Consider the following 16,018-nt stretch of genomic DNA (forward strand, 5'->3'; position numbering starts at 1 on the left):
GCTTGGCGGCGGCTCCGTATCGTAAAACATGATGAAATCTTCTCTCCTATTTTTTCTCCCCGAAAGCAGATATATAGAGTTGGAGTTGGAGTCGGCAGGTCTCCAGGGGGCCCACGAGGTAGGGGGTGCGCCCTAGGGGGGGTGCCCCCACCCTCGTGGACAGGGTGTGGGCCCCCTGGTCTTCATCTTTGGTGAGGATTTTTTATTATTTATTGTAAGATATTCCTTGGAGTTTCAGGTCATTCCGAGAACTTTTGTTTTCTGCACATAAAACAACATCATGGCAATTCTGCTGAAAACAGCGTCAGTCCGGGTTAGTTCCATTCAAATCATACAAGTTAGAGTCCAAAACAAGGGCAAAAGTGTTTGGAAAAGTAGATACGTCAGAGACGTATCAACTCCCCCAAGCTTAAACCCTTGCTTATCCTCAAGCAATTCAGTTGACAAACTGAAAGAAATAAAGAAAAACTTTTACAAACTCTGTTTGCTCTTGTTGTTGTAAATATGTCAAGATAGCATTCAAGTTTTCAACAAATATTATAACTAACCACATTTGCAATAATTCTTAGGTCTCATGATTACCCATATCAATAGCATAATCAACTAGCAAGCCATAATAATAAATCTCGGATGACAACACTTTCTCAAAACAATCATAATATGATATAACAAGATGGTATCTCGCTAGCCCTTTTTGAGACCGCAAAACATAAATGCAGAGCACCTTTAAAGATCAAGGACTGACTAGACATTGTAATTCATGGTAAAAGAGATCCAATCATAGTCACACCCAATATAAATTAACAGTGATGAATGGAAATGACAGCTACGCTCTCTAGCTAGTGCTTTTAATAAGAGGGTGATGACTCAACATAAAAGTAAATAGATAGGCCCTTCACAGAGGGAAGCAGGGATTTGTAGAGGTGCCAGAGCTCGGTTTTGAAATAGAGGTGAATAATATTTTGAGCGGTATACTTTCATAACATAACAACCAAGAGATGGCGATATCTTCCATGCTACAAACATTATAGGCGGTTCCCAAACAGAATGGTAAAGTTTATACCCCCCCCCTCCACCAACAAACGTCAATCCATGGCTTGCTCGAAACAACGAGTGCCTCCAACTAACAACAATCCCAGGGGGAGTTTTGTTTTGCAATTATTTTGATTTAGTTTGCATAAAGCATGGGACTGGGCATCCCGGTGACCAGCCATTTTCTCGTGAGTGAGGAGCGGAGTCCACTCCTCTTGAGAATAACCCACCTAGCATGGAAGATACGGACAGCCCTAGTTTATACATGAGCTATTCGAGCATACAAAACAGGATGATTATTTGAAGGTTTAGAGTTTGGCACATACAAATTTACTTGGAACGGCAGGTAGATACCGCATATAGGAAGGTATAGTGGACCCATCTGGAATAACTTTGGGGTTTAAGGGATTGGATGCACAAGCAGTATTCCCGCTTAGTATAGGTGAAGGCTAGCAAAAGACTGGGAAGCGACCAACTAGAGAGCGACAACAGCCATGTACATGCATTAAAATTAATAAACATTGGATGCAAGCATGAGTAGGATATAATCCACCATGAACATAAATATTGTGAAGGCTATGTTGATTTGTTTCAACTACATGCGTGAACATGTGCCAAGTCAAGTCACTTAAATCATTCAAAGGAGGATACCACCTCATCATACCACATCATAACCATCTCAATAGCATGTTGGCACGCAAGGTAAACCATTATAACTCATAGCTAATCAAGCATGGCACAAGCAACTATGATCTCTAATTGTCATTGCGAACATGTTTATTCATAACAAGCTGAATCAAGAACGATGAACTCATCATATTTACAAAAACAAAAGAGGTCGAGTTCATACCAGCTTTTCTCATCTTAGTCAGTCCATCATATATCATCATAATTGCCTTTCACTTGCACGACCTAACGATGTGAATAATAATAAGAGTGCACGTGCATTGGACTAAGCTGGAATCTGCGAGCATTCAATAAACAGGAGAAGACAAAGCAATATGGGCTCTTGGTTAAATCAACAATAAAGCATATAAGAGCCACTTCAACAATTTAATCATGGTCTTCTCCTACTGACCCCAAAGAAAAGAAAAGAAATAAAACTATTTACACGGGAAAGCTCCCAACAAGCAAAAGAAGAACAGGAAATCTTTTTGGGTTTTCTTTTTAATTACTACTGCAAGCATGGAAATTAAACTGATTAAAAGCTACAACTAATTTTTTTGATTTTTCTTAAGGTTTATTAAACACACAAGAAGAAAGCATAAAAGGGAATAAACTAGCATGGATGATACAATGAAAAAGTATGAGCACCAACATCTAGCAATGAGTGTGTGAGCATAAATGTAATGTCGGTGAGAAATACGTACTCCCCCAAGCTTAGGCTTTTGGCCTAAGTTGGTCTACGACCACGACTGGCCTAGCGGTATCCATAATAATAGTTGGGGTCGTACTGCGATGAGGAAGAAGAAGGCTCCGATTGCCACTGGCTGGCAATCATCTCTGGATCCCACTGATAGTTAGACTGTCGTGAAGGAACAAATTGTGGTTCCGGTTCTGGCTCCTCGGCTGGTGCAGGGTTCCGGTAGGCGTGAATAGCTGTCAATAGAACAAGGTACGTGCCTACAGTCAAATCAAACAAATAAGGAGCAGGCAAGGTAATAGTCTCAGGATGATGTTTATTAAAGAACAATTGATATTTAAGCTCTCCTGCCCTATTCTTAATAATAAAATCACGTGCCACCATTCTTTTATAATCTAGATAAACATGAGGCAACACTTTTTCTTCCTTCTCAGCATGCCTAATAGGTATGTTAAAATGTGCAGCTAGGCGTGTAGCATAGATGCCTCCAAAGATGGGGCCCTTTGTACGATTCAGACTTAACCGTTTAGCAATAATACCGCCCATACTAAAAGTGTTATCACTGTATAAACCTTGGAGCAAAATAATAATATCAGGGATACTAAGGTTTCCACAGTTTCCACGACCAATTAAGCAACGACTAGCAAATAATGCAAAGTAACGTAAGACATGAAAATGTATGCTAGTGATTCGTGCATCGGAAACCTTCCTAGTTTCCCCTACAGTGATAGTATCAATAAATCCCTCCACATCATCACGATGTGGTTCTTCTGTCTTGCCCTCAAAAGGGAGTAAACAAATCCGACAAAAATCTTAAAGTGACATCTCCTTATGCTCATCATATAAATGAAACTCCACCGTAGGTGGTGAGTTCCTAGAATGAAAATGAAGGTTTTGCGCAAAGGTATTTGTGAGTAAGAGATACTGATCGCATTGGTCATGGAGGAGAGCAGTGAGGCCTGCATTATGAACCAATTCATGAAAATCTTCATAAATCCCGGCTGCTCTCAAGAAATCCTTGGAAGGCCATTCACACGCCCGAACCTCCGCGGTGCACGGCAAATTATACTCAGGCTTCGGTGCCTTTTCCTTCGAGCTTTGGCTCGATGAGCCCCTCAATACTCTCCTCATCATTTTCTGAAAAATTCTGAAATTTTTAGTAACTTCAAAATAAAAGTAAACCAAACTCAATAATATTGATAGAAACCACTCCTACAAGTGCCTAGGGCCTATATCATGCATCAAAACTACTTTTGACCATATAAATTTGACATGCAAGCTCAAGAATAGGGTCACCTAAGCAGCAAAAATTTGCAATGAATAAAGCACTAGAACAAAAACTAATTGGACCAATGGAGGAGTCACATACCAAGGAACAATCTCCCCAAGCAGTTTTGTGAGAGGTGCTTTGAGCAAGGAGATCGAAAATGGCAGCAAAGAGGGCTGGAACTCGTGCTTGAGTTGGTTTTTCGTGTTTGTGGGAGGAAGAAGAAGAGGATGGGTGCAGGAATAAGTGGAGGAGGGCCACCGTGGGCCCACGAGGCAGGGGGCGCGCCCTCCACCATCGTGGCAAGGTGGTTGGCCCCCCTGGTGTGTTCTTTGTTTCATAAATCCTCAAATATTCTAGAAAAAATCATATTTAATTTTCAAGGCATTTGGAGAACTTTTATTTTCGAGGTATTTTTATATTGCACGGATAATCAGATAACAGACAGAAAATTATTTATTTTTACTTTATTTCAACTACATAACAGAAAGTATAGAGAGGGTACAGAAGGTTGTGCTTCTAGTTTCATCCATCTCATGCTCATCAAAAGGAATTCACTAACAAGGTTGATCAAGTCTTGTTAACAAACTCATTCCAATTAACATGAAACCGGAGAAATTTCGAATAACACTAGGTTACCTCAACGGGGATATGCACATCCCCAATAATAAGTATATCATATTTCTTCTTGATAGTAGGAAGAGGAAATTCAAAACCTCCAAATATAATCGATGGAATTTTTCCGATAGAATTGATACTATGAACTTGAGGTTGTTTCCTCGGAAAATGTACCGTATGCTCATTACCATTAACATGAAAAGTGACATTGCCTTTGTTGAAATCAATAACAGCCCCTACAGTATTAAGAAAAGGTCTTCCAAGAATAATAGACATACTATCGTCCTCGGGAATATCAAGAATAACAAAGTCCGTTAAAATAGTAACGTTTGCAACTACAACAGGCACATCCTCACAAATACCGACAGGTATAGTAGTTGATTTATCAGCCATTTGCAAAGATATTTCAGTAGGTGTCAACTTATTCAAATCAAGTCTACGATATAAAGAGAGAGGCATAACACTAACACCAACTCCAAGATCACATAAAGCAGTTTTAACATAGTTTCTTTTAATGGAGCATGGTATAGTGGGTACTCCTGGATCTCCAAGTTTCTTAGGTATTCCACCCTTAAAAGTATAATTAGCAAGCATGGTGGAAATTTCAGCTTCTGGTATCTTTCTTTTATTTGTAATAATATCTTTCATGTACTTAGCATAAGGATTCATTTTGAGCATATCAGTCAATCACATACGCAAAAAGATGGTCTAATCATTTCAGCAAAGCGCTCAAAATCCTCATCATCCTTTTTCTTGGATGGTTTGGGAGCAAAAGGCATGGGTTTCTGAACCCAAGGTTCTCTTTCTTTACCATGTTTCCTAGCAACAAAGTCTTTCTTAACATAACGTGGATTCTTTGATGGTGGGTTATCAAGATCAACATCAGGTTCAATTTCTACATCATTATCATTACTAGGTTGAGCATTATTATGAACATCATCATTAACATTTTCATTAGGTTCATGTTCATTGCCAGATTGTGTTTCAGCATCATACATAGAGATATCATTTGGATTATCAGGTGGTTCAGCAATAGGTTCACTAGAAGTTTGCACAGTTCTATCATTTTTCTTTTTCTTCTTTTTAGAAGAACTAGGTGCATCAATATTATTTCTCTGAGAATCTTGCTCAATTCTCTTAGGGTGCCCTTCAGGATACAAAGGTTCCTGAGTCATTCTACCAGTTCTAGTAGCCACTTTAACAACATAATTATTTTTCTTACTATTCATCTCATTGAGCAATTCCTTTTGAGCTTTAAGTACTTGTTCTACTTGAGTGGTAACCATAGAAGCATGTTTGCTAAAAAATTTAAGTTCACCTCTAATATTAACCATATAATCACCCAAGTATTTAATCATATCAGCATCTTGTTTTAATTGTCTACCAAAATAAGCATTGAAGTCTTCTTGCTTAAACATAAAATTATCAAACTCATGCAAGCACTGACTAGCAATTTTAGTAGGAGGGATTTCGACTCTATCATATCTATAGAGAGAATTTACCTTTACTACCTGTGTCGGTTTATCGAGGTCTGGAGGTTCTTCAATAAATAAAGGATTAAGATCATATGTTTCTTCAATAGGCGGTAAATTAATACCATGTATTTCTTCAATAGGAGGTAATTCTTAACATCTTCAGCTTTAATACCTTTTTCTTCCATAGATTTCTTTGCCTCTTGCATATCTTCAGGACTGAGAAATAGAACACCTCTCTTCTTCGGAGTTGATTTAGGAATAGGATCATTGATTGGAGCAGGAGCTGGCTCAGGAGGTGCCCAATTATTTTCATTTGTCAACATATTATTCAATAAGATTTCAGCTTCATCCGGTGTTCTTTCCTTGAAAAGAGAACCAGCACAACTATCCAGGTAATCTCTGGAAGCATCGGTTAGTCCATTGTAAAAGATATCAAGTATTTCGTTTTTCTTAAGAGGATGATCAGGCAAAGCATTAAGTAACTTGAGAAGCCTCCCCGAAGCTTGTGGGAGACTCTCTTCTTTAATTTGCACAAAGTTGTATATTTCCTTTAAAGCAGCTTGTTTCTTATGAGCAGGGAAATATTTAGCAGAGAAGTAATAGATCATATCCTGGGGACTACGCACACAACCAGGATCAAGAGAATTAAACCATATTTTAGCATCACCCTTTAATGAGAATGGAAATATTTTGAGGATATAAAAGTAGCGAGATTTCTCATCATTAGTGAACAGGGTGGCTATATCATTTAATTTAGTAAGATGTGCCACAATAGTTTCAGATTCATAGCCATGAAAAGGATCAGATTCAACCAAAGTAATTATATCAGGATCAACAGAGAATTCATAATCCTTATCAGTAACACAGATAGGTGAAGTAGCAAAAGCAGGGTCAAGTTTCATCCTAGCATTTAGAGATTGCTTATTCCATTTAGCTAATAACCTTTTGAGTTCATATCTATCTTTGCAAGCTAAAATAGCTAAAGAAGCTTCTTGATCAAATAAATAACCCTCGGGAATAACAAGTGGTTCTTCATCATCACTTTCATCATCATAATCAGATTCAATATTTTCAATCTCTCTAGCCCTAGCAAGTCGTTCCTCGAGAAAATCACCAAAAGGCACAGTAGTATCAAGCATAGAAGTAGTTTCATCATAAGTATCATGTATAGCAGAAGTAGCATCATCAATAACATGCGACATATCAGAACGAATAGCAAAAGCAGGTTTAGGTGTCGCAAGCTTACTCATAACAGAAGGTGAATCAAGTGCAGAGCTAGATGGCAGTTCCTTACCTCCCCTCGTAGTTGAGGGATAAATTGTTGTCCTATCGTCTTTCAAATTCTTCATAGTGTCCACCAGATATAAATCCCAAGTGACTCAAAGAATAGAGCTATGCTCCCCGGAAATGGCACCAGAAATTAGTCTTGATAACCCACAAGTATAGGGGATCGCAACAGCTTTCGAGGGTAGAGTATTCAACCCAAATTTATTGATTCGACACAAGGGGAGCCAAAGAATATTCTCAAGTATTAGCAGTTGAGTTGTCAATTCAACCACACTTGGAAACTTAGTATCTGCAGTAGAGTGTTTAGTAGCAAAGTAATACGATAGTGGTGGTAATGGTAACAAAAGAGTAATGAAAGCAAAGTAATATTTTTGGTATTATGTAGTGATTGTAACAATAGAAACAGGAAAGTAAATAAGCGTAAACCAGTATATGGAAAGCTCGTAGGCATCAGATCAGTGATGGATAATTATGCCGGATGTGGTTCATCATGTAATAGTCATAACATAGGGTGACACAGAACTAGCTCCAATTCATCAATGTAATGTAGGCATGTATTCCGAATATAGTCATACATGCTTATGGAAAAGAACTTGCATGACATCTTTTGTCCTACCCTCCCATGGCAGCGGGGTCCTAATGGAAACTAAGGGATATTAAGGCCTCCTTTTAATAGAGAACCGGAACAAAGCATTAGCACATAGTGAATACATGAACTCCTCAAACTACGGTCATCACCGGTAAGTATCCCGATTATTGTCACATCGGGGTTAACGGATCATAACACATAATAGGTGACTATAGACTTGCAAGATAGGATCAAGAACTCTCATATATTGATGAAAACATAATAGGTTCAGATCTTAAATCATGGCACTCGGGCCATAGTGACAAGCATTAAGCATAGCAAAGTCATAGCAACATCAATCTCAAAACATAGTGGATACTAGGGATCAAACCCTAACAAAACTAACTTGATTACATGGGAAATCTCATCCAACCCATCACCGTCCAGCAAGCCTACGATGGAATTACTCACGCACGGCGGTGAGCATCATGAAATTGGTGATGGAGGATGGTTGATGATGACGACGATGACGAATCCCCCTCCCCGGAGCCCCGAACGGACTCCAGATCAGCCCTCCCGAGAGGTTTTAGGGCTTGGCGGTGGCTCCGTATCGTAAAATGCGATGAAATCTTCTCTCCTATTTTTTTCTCCCCGAAAGCGTTGGAGTTGGAGTTGGAGTCGGGAGGTCTCCAGGGGGCCCACGAGGTAGGGGGTGCACCCTAGGGGGGGGGGCGCCCCCCACCCTCGTGGACAGGGTGTGGGCCCCTGGTATTCATCTTTGGCGAGGATTTTTTATTATTTATTGTAAGATATTCCATGGAGTTTTAGGTGATTCCGAGAACTTTTGTTTTCTGCACATAAAACAACATCATGGCAATTCTGCTGAAAACTGCGTCAGTCCGGGTTAGTTCCATTCAAATCATACAATTTAGAGTCCAAAACAAGGGCAAAAGTGTTTGGAAAAGTAGATACGACGGAGACGTATCAGCAAGCGTCCACCCTATAATGTGCAAAGATTTCTTTGGCCTCTTTTATTATGAATCTAAACTCATGAGCCAAAAAGATAGTAGCGACACGCTTAATAGAAGAATGCTCAATATTAGAAAATTCTAGGAAAATCCATTGTATGCAAGGATGCATGTGCATGAATTGTCTTTCAAGTTCAACTACAAGCATGGCAATAGCATCCGCAAGACTACTAGTTCCATGAAGGATAGAACTACCCATAGAAGGTAAAGCACCGGCACAAGTAAAGAAATCTTGAATAACTCCTTTTCCAATAATATTACCACTACCATCACGGAAATTTTTTGTATGTAAGATGGGTGGTTCTTTACCAGGAGTATCAGAATTTTCATGATATTATTATTGTCCATATCGACAATAATTTCCCCAATTTCAGACATAGAGGCAAAAGGTAAAGTACTAGCCATAATGACAAGCAAACGGAGAAGAGGCGAAAAGAGAAAGAGAGGGAGGATAGAGAGAGAGGGCGAATAAAACGGCAAGGGTGAAGTGGGGGAGAGGAAAACGAGAGGCAAATGTCAAATAATGTAATGCGGGAGATAAGGGTATGTGATGGGTACTTGGTATGTTGACTTTTGCGTAGACCTCCCCGACAACGACGCCAGAAATCCTTCTTGCTACCTCTTGAGCACTGCGTTGGTTTTCTCCGAAGAGGAAGGGATGATGTAGCAAAGTAGCATAAGTATTTCCCTCAGTTTTTGAGAATCAAGGTATCAATCCAGTAGGAGGCTACGCGCAAGTCCGTCGTACCTGCACAAAACAAATAAATCCTTGCAACCAATGCGAATAGGGGTTGTCAATCCCTACATGGCCACTTACGAGAGTGAGATCTGATAGATATGATAAGATAATATTTTTGGTATTTTTGTGATAAAGATGCAAAGTAAAATAAAGGAAAAATAAAAAGCAAAGGAAATAATTAAGTAGTAGGAGATTAATATGATGAAGATAGACCCGGGGGCCATAGGTTTCACTAGTGGCTTCTCTCGAGAGCATAAGTATTCTACGGTGGGTGAACAAATTACTGTTGAGCAATTGACAAAATTGAGCATAGTTATGAGAATATCTAGGTATGATCATGTATATAGGCATCACGTCCGAGACAAGTAGACCGACTCTTGCCTGCATCTACTAGTATTACTCCACTCATCGACCGCTATCTAGCATGCATCTAGAGTATTAAGTTAAAAACAGAGTAACGCCTTAAGCAATATGACGTGATGTAGAGGGATAGACTCATGCAATATGATGAAAACCCCATCTTGTTATCCTCGATGGCAACAATACAATACATGCCTTGCTGCCCCTACTGTCACTGGGAAAAGACACCGCAAGATTGAACCCAAAGTTAAGCACTTCTCCCATTGCAAGAAAGATCAATCTAGTAGGACAAACCAAACTGATAATTCGAAGAGACTTGCAAAGATAACCAATCATACATAACAGAATTCAGAGAAGATTCAAATATTGTTCATAGATAGACTTGATCATAAACCGACAATTCATTGGTCTCAACAAACACACCGCAAAAAGAAGATTACATCGAATAGTTCTCCACAAGAGAGGGGGAGAACATTGCATTGAGATCCAAAAAGAGAGAAGAAGCCATCTAGCTAATAACTATGGACCCGTAGGTCTGAAGTAAACTATTCACACTTCATCGGAGAGGCTATGGTGTTGATGTAGAAGCCCTCCATGATCGATGCCCCCTCTGGCGGAGCTCCGGAACAGGCCCCAAGATGGGATCTCGTGGATACAGAAAGTTGCGGCGGTGGAATTAGGTTTTTGGCTCCGTATCTGATCAATTGGGGGTACGTAGGTATATATAGGAGGAAGGAGTACGTGGGTGGAGCAACAGGGGGCCCACGAGGGTGGAGGGCGCGCCTGGGGGGGGTAGGCGCGCCCCCTACCTCGTGGCCTCCTCTTTTGTGTCTTGACGTAGGGTCCAAGTCTCCCGGGTCTTGTTTGTTGAGAAAATCACGTTCCCGAAGGTTTCATTCCGTTTGGACTCCGTTTGATATTCCTTTTCTTCAAAACCCTAAAACAGGCAAAAAAACAGCAATTCTGGGTTGGGCCTCCGGTTAATAGGTTAGTCCCAAAAATAATATAAAAGTGGAAAATAAAGCCCAATAATGTCCAAAACAGTAGATAATATAGCATGCAGCAATCAAAAATTATAGATACGTTGGAGACGTATCACCACTCAACATTTTCATTATGGTCTTCTCCTCTCGACTCCCAAAGGAAAGAAATAAAACAAAGGTATTTACACGAGAAAGCTCCTAACAATAAAACAAAGCTATTTACATGAGAAAGCTCCTAACAAGCAAAAGAAGAACGAGAAATCTTTTTGAGTTTTCTTTTAATTACTACCACTACAGGCATGGAAAGTAAACTAGTTAAAAGCTACAACTATTTTTTGGTTTTTCTTAAGGTTTTTCAAACACACAAGAAGAAAGCTAAAAAGAAAATAAACTAGCATGGATGATACAATGAAAAAGTATGAGCATCGACAACTGGCATGAGTATGTGAACATGAATGTAATGTCGGTGAGAGATACGTACTCCCCCAAGCTTTGGCTTTTGGCCTAAGTTGGTCTATACCCAAGGATCAAAGCTGCTCTCTTCAGTGTACTGAGGAGGATCCTCAGGCTCCCACTGGTTGGCGATCTCCTCCTGATTCCACTGATAAACAGACTGACGGTGAGGATCAAATGGTGGCTCCTGCTCTGCAGCTGACATCTGGCTCCAGTAGGCATGAATGGCCTCCGGCAGAACAAGGTACATGCCTAAAAATATGTTGAACAAAGAGGGCACATGCAAGGTAATAAACTCACAATATTTTTGTTAAATATCAATTTATATTTGAGTGTCTTCTTCTTATCCTTAACAATAAACTCATGTGCTACCATACTCTTATAATCTAGAACAATAGGAGGCAGCAACTTTTCCTCTTTCTCATAATGTCTGATAGGTATATTAAAGTGTGCAGCAAGGCACAAGGCAAAGATGCCTCCGAGGATGGGGCCCTTAGTACGGTTCAGATTTAACTGTTTAGCAACAATAGTGCCTACACTGAAAGTAGTATCCTGAAACAAGGCATGGCGCAAAATAACAATATCAGGGGCACTAAGGTTTCCACAGTTCCCGCGACCAATTAAGCATCTACTAGCAAATATTGCGAAGTAACGTAGAACAGGAAAATGTATACTAGTGATTCTCGCATCGGAAACTTTCCTCGTTTCCCCTACAGCAATCATATCAATAAATCCCTCCACATCATTATGATGTGGTTCCTCTATGCTGCCCTCAAAGGGTATCAAACAGATTCGGCAAAAATCATAAAGTGACATCTCCTTATGCTCATCATATAAATAAAATTCCACCGAAGGTGGTGATCTCCTAGCATGGAAATGAAAATTTTGCACAAAGATATTTGTGAGTAAGAGATACTATTCACGCTGGTCATGGAGGAAGGCGGTGAGGCCTGCATTCTCAGCCAAATGATAAAAATCTTCATGAATCCCAGCTTCTCTCAAGAACTCATCACAAGGCCATTCACATGGTCGAACCTCCGCAGTACGAGGGAGATTATACTTGGGCTTCTTGTTCTCTTCACTTTTCTTATCCTTCGAGCTTCGGCTTGATGAGCCCCTCAAAAATCTCTTCATCTTTTTTTGAAAATTTCTGAGATTTTTAGTAACTTAAAATAAAAGTGAACCAAACTCAACAAGATTGATAACAACTACTCCTACAAGTGCCTAGAGGCTATATCATGCATTAAAACTACTTTTGACCACATAAATTTGACATGCAAGCTCAAGAACAAGGTCACCTAAGCAGCAAAAATTTGCAATAAATAAAGCACTAGAACAAAAACTATTTGGACCATTGGAGGATTCACATACCAAAGAATAATCCCCCAAAGCAGTTTGGTGAGAGGATCTTTGAGCAAGGAGATCAAAAATGGCAGCAGGATGAGAAAGAACTCGGGTTTGAGCTGGCTAGTGATTTTTTCTGGAGCAAGACGAAGTGTGTGGGTGCAAGGATAAGTGGAGGGCACCCACATGGGGTCCACGAGGCAGGGGCACGCCCAGGGGGTGGGCGTGCCCTCCACCCTCGTGGGCACGTGGATGCTCCCCTGCTGTGTTCTTAGTGCCAGATATTCTCAAATATTCTAGAAAAAAATCATATTTCATTTTCAAGGCATTTGGAGAACTTTTATTTTCGGGGTATTTTTTATTGCATGGGTAATTCAGAAAACAGACAAAAAATACTAATTTTACTTTATTTAATATAGATAACAGAAAGTAAAAAGAGGGTACAGAGGGTTGTGCTTTCTAACTTCATCCATCTCATGCTCATCAAAAGGAATCCACTAACAAGGTTGATCAAGTCTTGTTAACAAACTCATTTCTAATAACATGAAACCGGAGAATTTTCGAATAACACTAGGTTACCTCAACGGGGATATGCACATCCTCAACAATAAGAATATCATATTTCTTCTTGACAGTAGGAAGAGGAAATTCAAAACCTCCAATAGTAATTGTTGAAAATTTTCCAATAGAATTGATACTGTGGGCTTGAGGTTGTTTCCTCGGAAAGTGTACCGTATGCTCATTACCATTAACATGAAAAGTGACATTGCCTTTGGTGCAATCAATAACAGACCCTGCAGTATTCAAAAAGGGTCTTCCAAGAATAATAGACATACTATCATCCTCAGGAATATCAAGAATAACAAAGTCCGTTAAAATAGTAATGTTTGCAACTACAACAGGCCCATCCTCACAAATACTGACAGGTATAGCAGTTGATTTATCAGCCATTTGCAAAGATATTTCAGTAGGTGTCGACTTATTCAAATCAAGTCTACGATATAAGGAGAGAGGCATAACACTAACACCGGCTCCAAGATCACATAAAACAGTTTTAACATAGTTTCTTTTAGTGGAGCATGGTATAGTTGGTACTCCTGGATCTCCAAGTTTCTTTGGTATTCCACCCTTAAAAGTGTAATTAACAAGCATGGTGGAAATTTCAGCTTCCGGTATCTTTCTTTTATTAGTAACAATATCCTTCATGTATTTAGCACAAGGGTTCATTTTGAGCATATCAGTCAAACGCATGCGCAAAAATATAGGTCTAATCATTTCAGCAAAGCGCTCAAAATCCTCATCATCCTTTTTCTTGGATGGTTTAGGAGGAAAAGGCATGGGTTTCTGAACCCATGGTTCTCTTTCTTTACCGTGTTTCCTAGCAACGAAGTCTCTCTTATCATAACATTGATTCTTTATCATAACATTGATTCTTTGATTGTGGGTTATCAAGATCAACAGCAGGTTCAATTTCTACATCATTATTATTGCTAGGTTGAGCATCAACATGAACATCATCATTAACATTATCACTAAGTTCATGTTCATTACCAGATTGTGTTTTAGCATCAGAAATAGAAATATCATTGGGATTCTCACGTGTGTCAACAACAGGTTCACTAGAAGCATGCAAAGTCCTATCATTTTTATTTTTCTTCCTCTTAGAAGGACTAGGTGTATCAATATTAGTTCTCTGAGAATCTTGCTCAATTCTTTTAGGGTGGCCCTCAGGATACAAAGGTTCCTGAGTCATTTTACCTCCTCTAGTCATCACTCTAACAACATTATCATTTTTCTTATTATTTAATTCATTGAGCAAATCATTCTGAGCTTTAAGTTCTTGTTCTACTTGAGTGGTAACCATAGAAGCATGTTTACTAATAAGTTTAAGTTCACCTTTAACTCTAGACATATAATCACTCAAGTGTTCAAGCATATCAACATTGTTTTTCAATTGTCTACCAACATAAGCATTGAAGTTTTCTTATTTAACCATAAAGTCATCAAACTCATCCAAGCATTGGATAGCAAACTTAGTAAATGGGATTTCACATTTATCAAATCTATAGAGAGAATTTACTTTTACTACCTGTGTCGGGTTATCAAGACCATGCATTTCTTCAATTGGTGGTAAATTCTTAACATCTTCAGCTTTAATACCTTTTTCTTTCATGGATTTATTTGCCTCTTGCATATCTGCAGGACTTAGAAATAGAATACCCCTTTTCTTTGGAGTTGGCTTAGAAGTTGGTTCAGGAAGTGTCCAATTATTTTCATTAGTCAACATATTATTCAATAGCAATTCAGCTTGATCAACAATTCTTTCCCTGAAAACACAACCAGCACAACTATCCAGGTGGTCTCTGGAAGTATCAGTTAGACCATTATAAAAGATATCAAGTATTTCATTTTTCTTGAGAGGATGATCAGGCAAAGCATTAAGTAATCGGAGAAGCCCCCCCCCCCCAAGCTTGCGGGAGACTCTCTTCTTCAATTTGCACAAAATTATATACTTCCCTTAAGGCGGCTTGTTTCTTATGAGCGGGGAAATATTTAGCAAAGAAGTAATAAATCATATCCTGGGGACTACGCACACAACTAGGATCAAGAGAATTAAACCATGTTTTAGCATCACCCTTTAATGAGAACGGAAATAACTTAAGGATAAAGTAAGAGCGAGTTTTCTCATCATGAGTAAACAGGGTGGCTATATCATTTAATTTAGTAAGATGTGCCACAACAGTTTCAGATTCATAGCCATAAAAAGGATCAGATTCTACCAAAGTAATTTACTCAGGATCGACAGAGAAATCATAATCCTTATCAGTAATAAATATAGGTGAAGTAGCAAAAGCAGGGTCATATTTCATTCTAGCATTCAAAGACTTTTCTTTAAGCTTAGCTAATAATTTCTTAAGATCAGATCTATCATTGCAAGCTAAGAAGTCTCTAGCAGTTTCTTCATCCATAACATAACCCTCAGGCACAACAGGCAATTCATATCTAGGGGGAGAATCTTCATCATCACTTTCATCAATATTATCAGTTTCAATAATTTCATTCTCTCTAACCCTAGCAAGTTGTTCATCAAGAAATTCACCTAGTGGCACACTATTATCAAGCATAGAAGTAGTTTCATCATAAGCATCATGCAAAGCAGAAGTAGCATCATCAATAACATGCGACCTATCAGAATCAATAGCATGTGTAGGTGTCGCAAGTTTACTCAAAACAGAAGGTGAATCAAGTGCAGAGCTAGGTGGCAGCTCCTTACCTCCCCTCGTAGTTGAGGGAAAAATCTTGGTTCTTTGATCTTTCAAGTTCTTCATAGTGGCCAGTAGATATAAATCCCAAGTGACTGAAAGAATAGAGCTATCGACACAAGGGGAGACAAAGAATATTCTCAAGTATTAGCAGCTGAGTTGTCAATTCAACCACACCTGGAAACTTAGTATCTGCAGCAAAGTGTTTAGTAGCAAAGTAATATGATAGTAGTGGTAA

Source organism: Triticum dicoccoides, chromosome 7A (assembly GCF_002162155.2).
Source record: "Triticum dicoccoides isolate Atlit2015 ecotype Zavitan chromosome 7A, WEW_v2.0, whole genome shotgun sequence".
In the NCBI taxonomy this organism is placed as follows: domain Eukaryota; kingdom Viridiplantae; phylum Streptophyta; class Magnoliopsida; order Poales; family Poaceae; genus Triticum; species Triticum dicoccoides.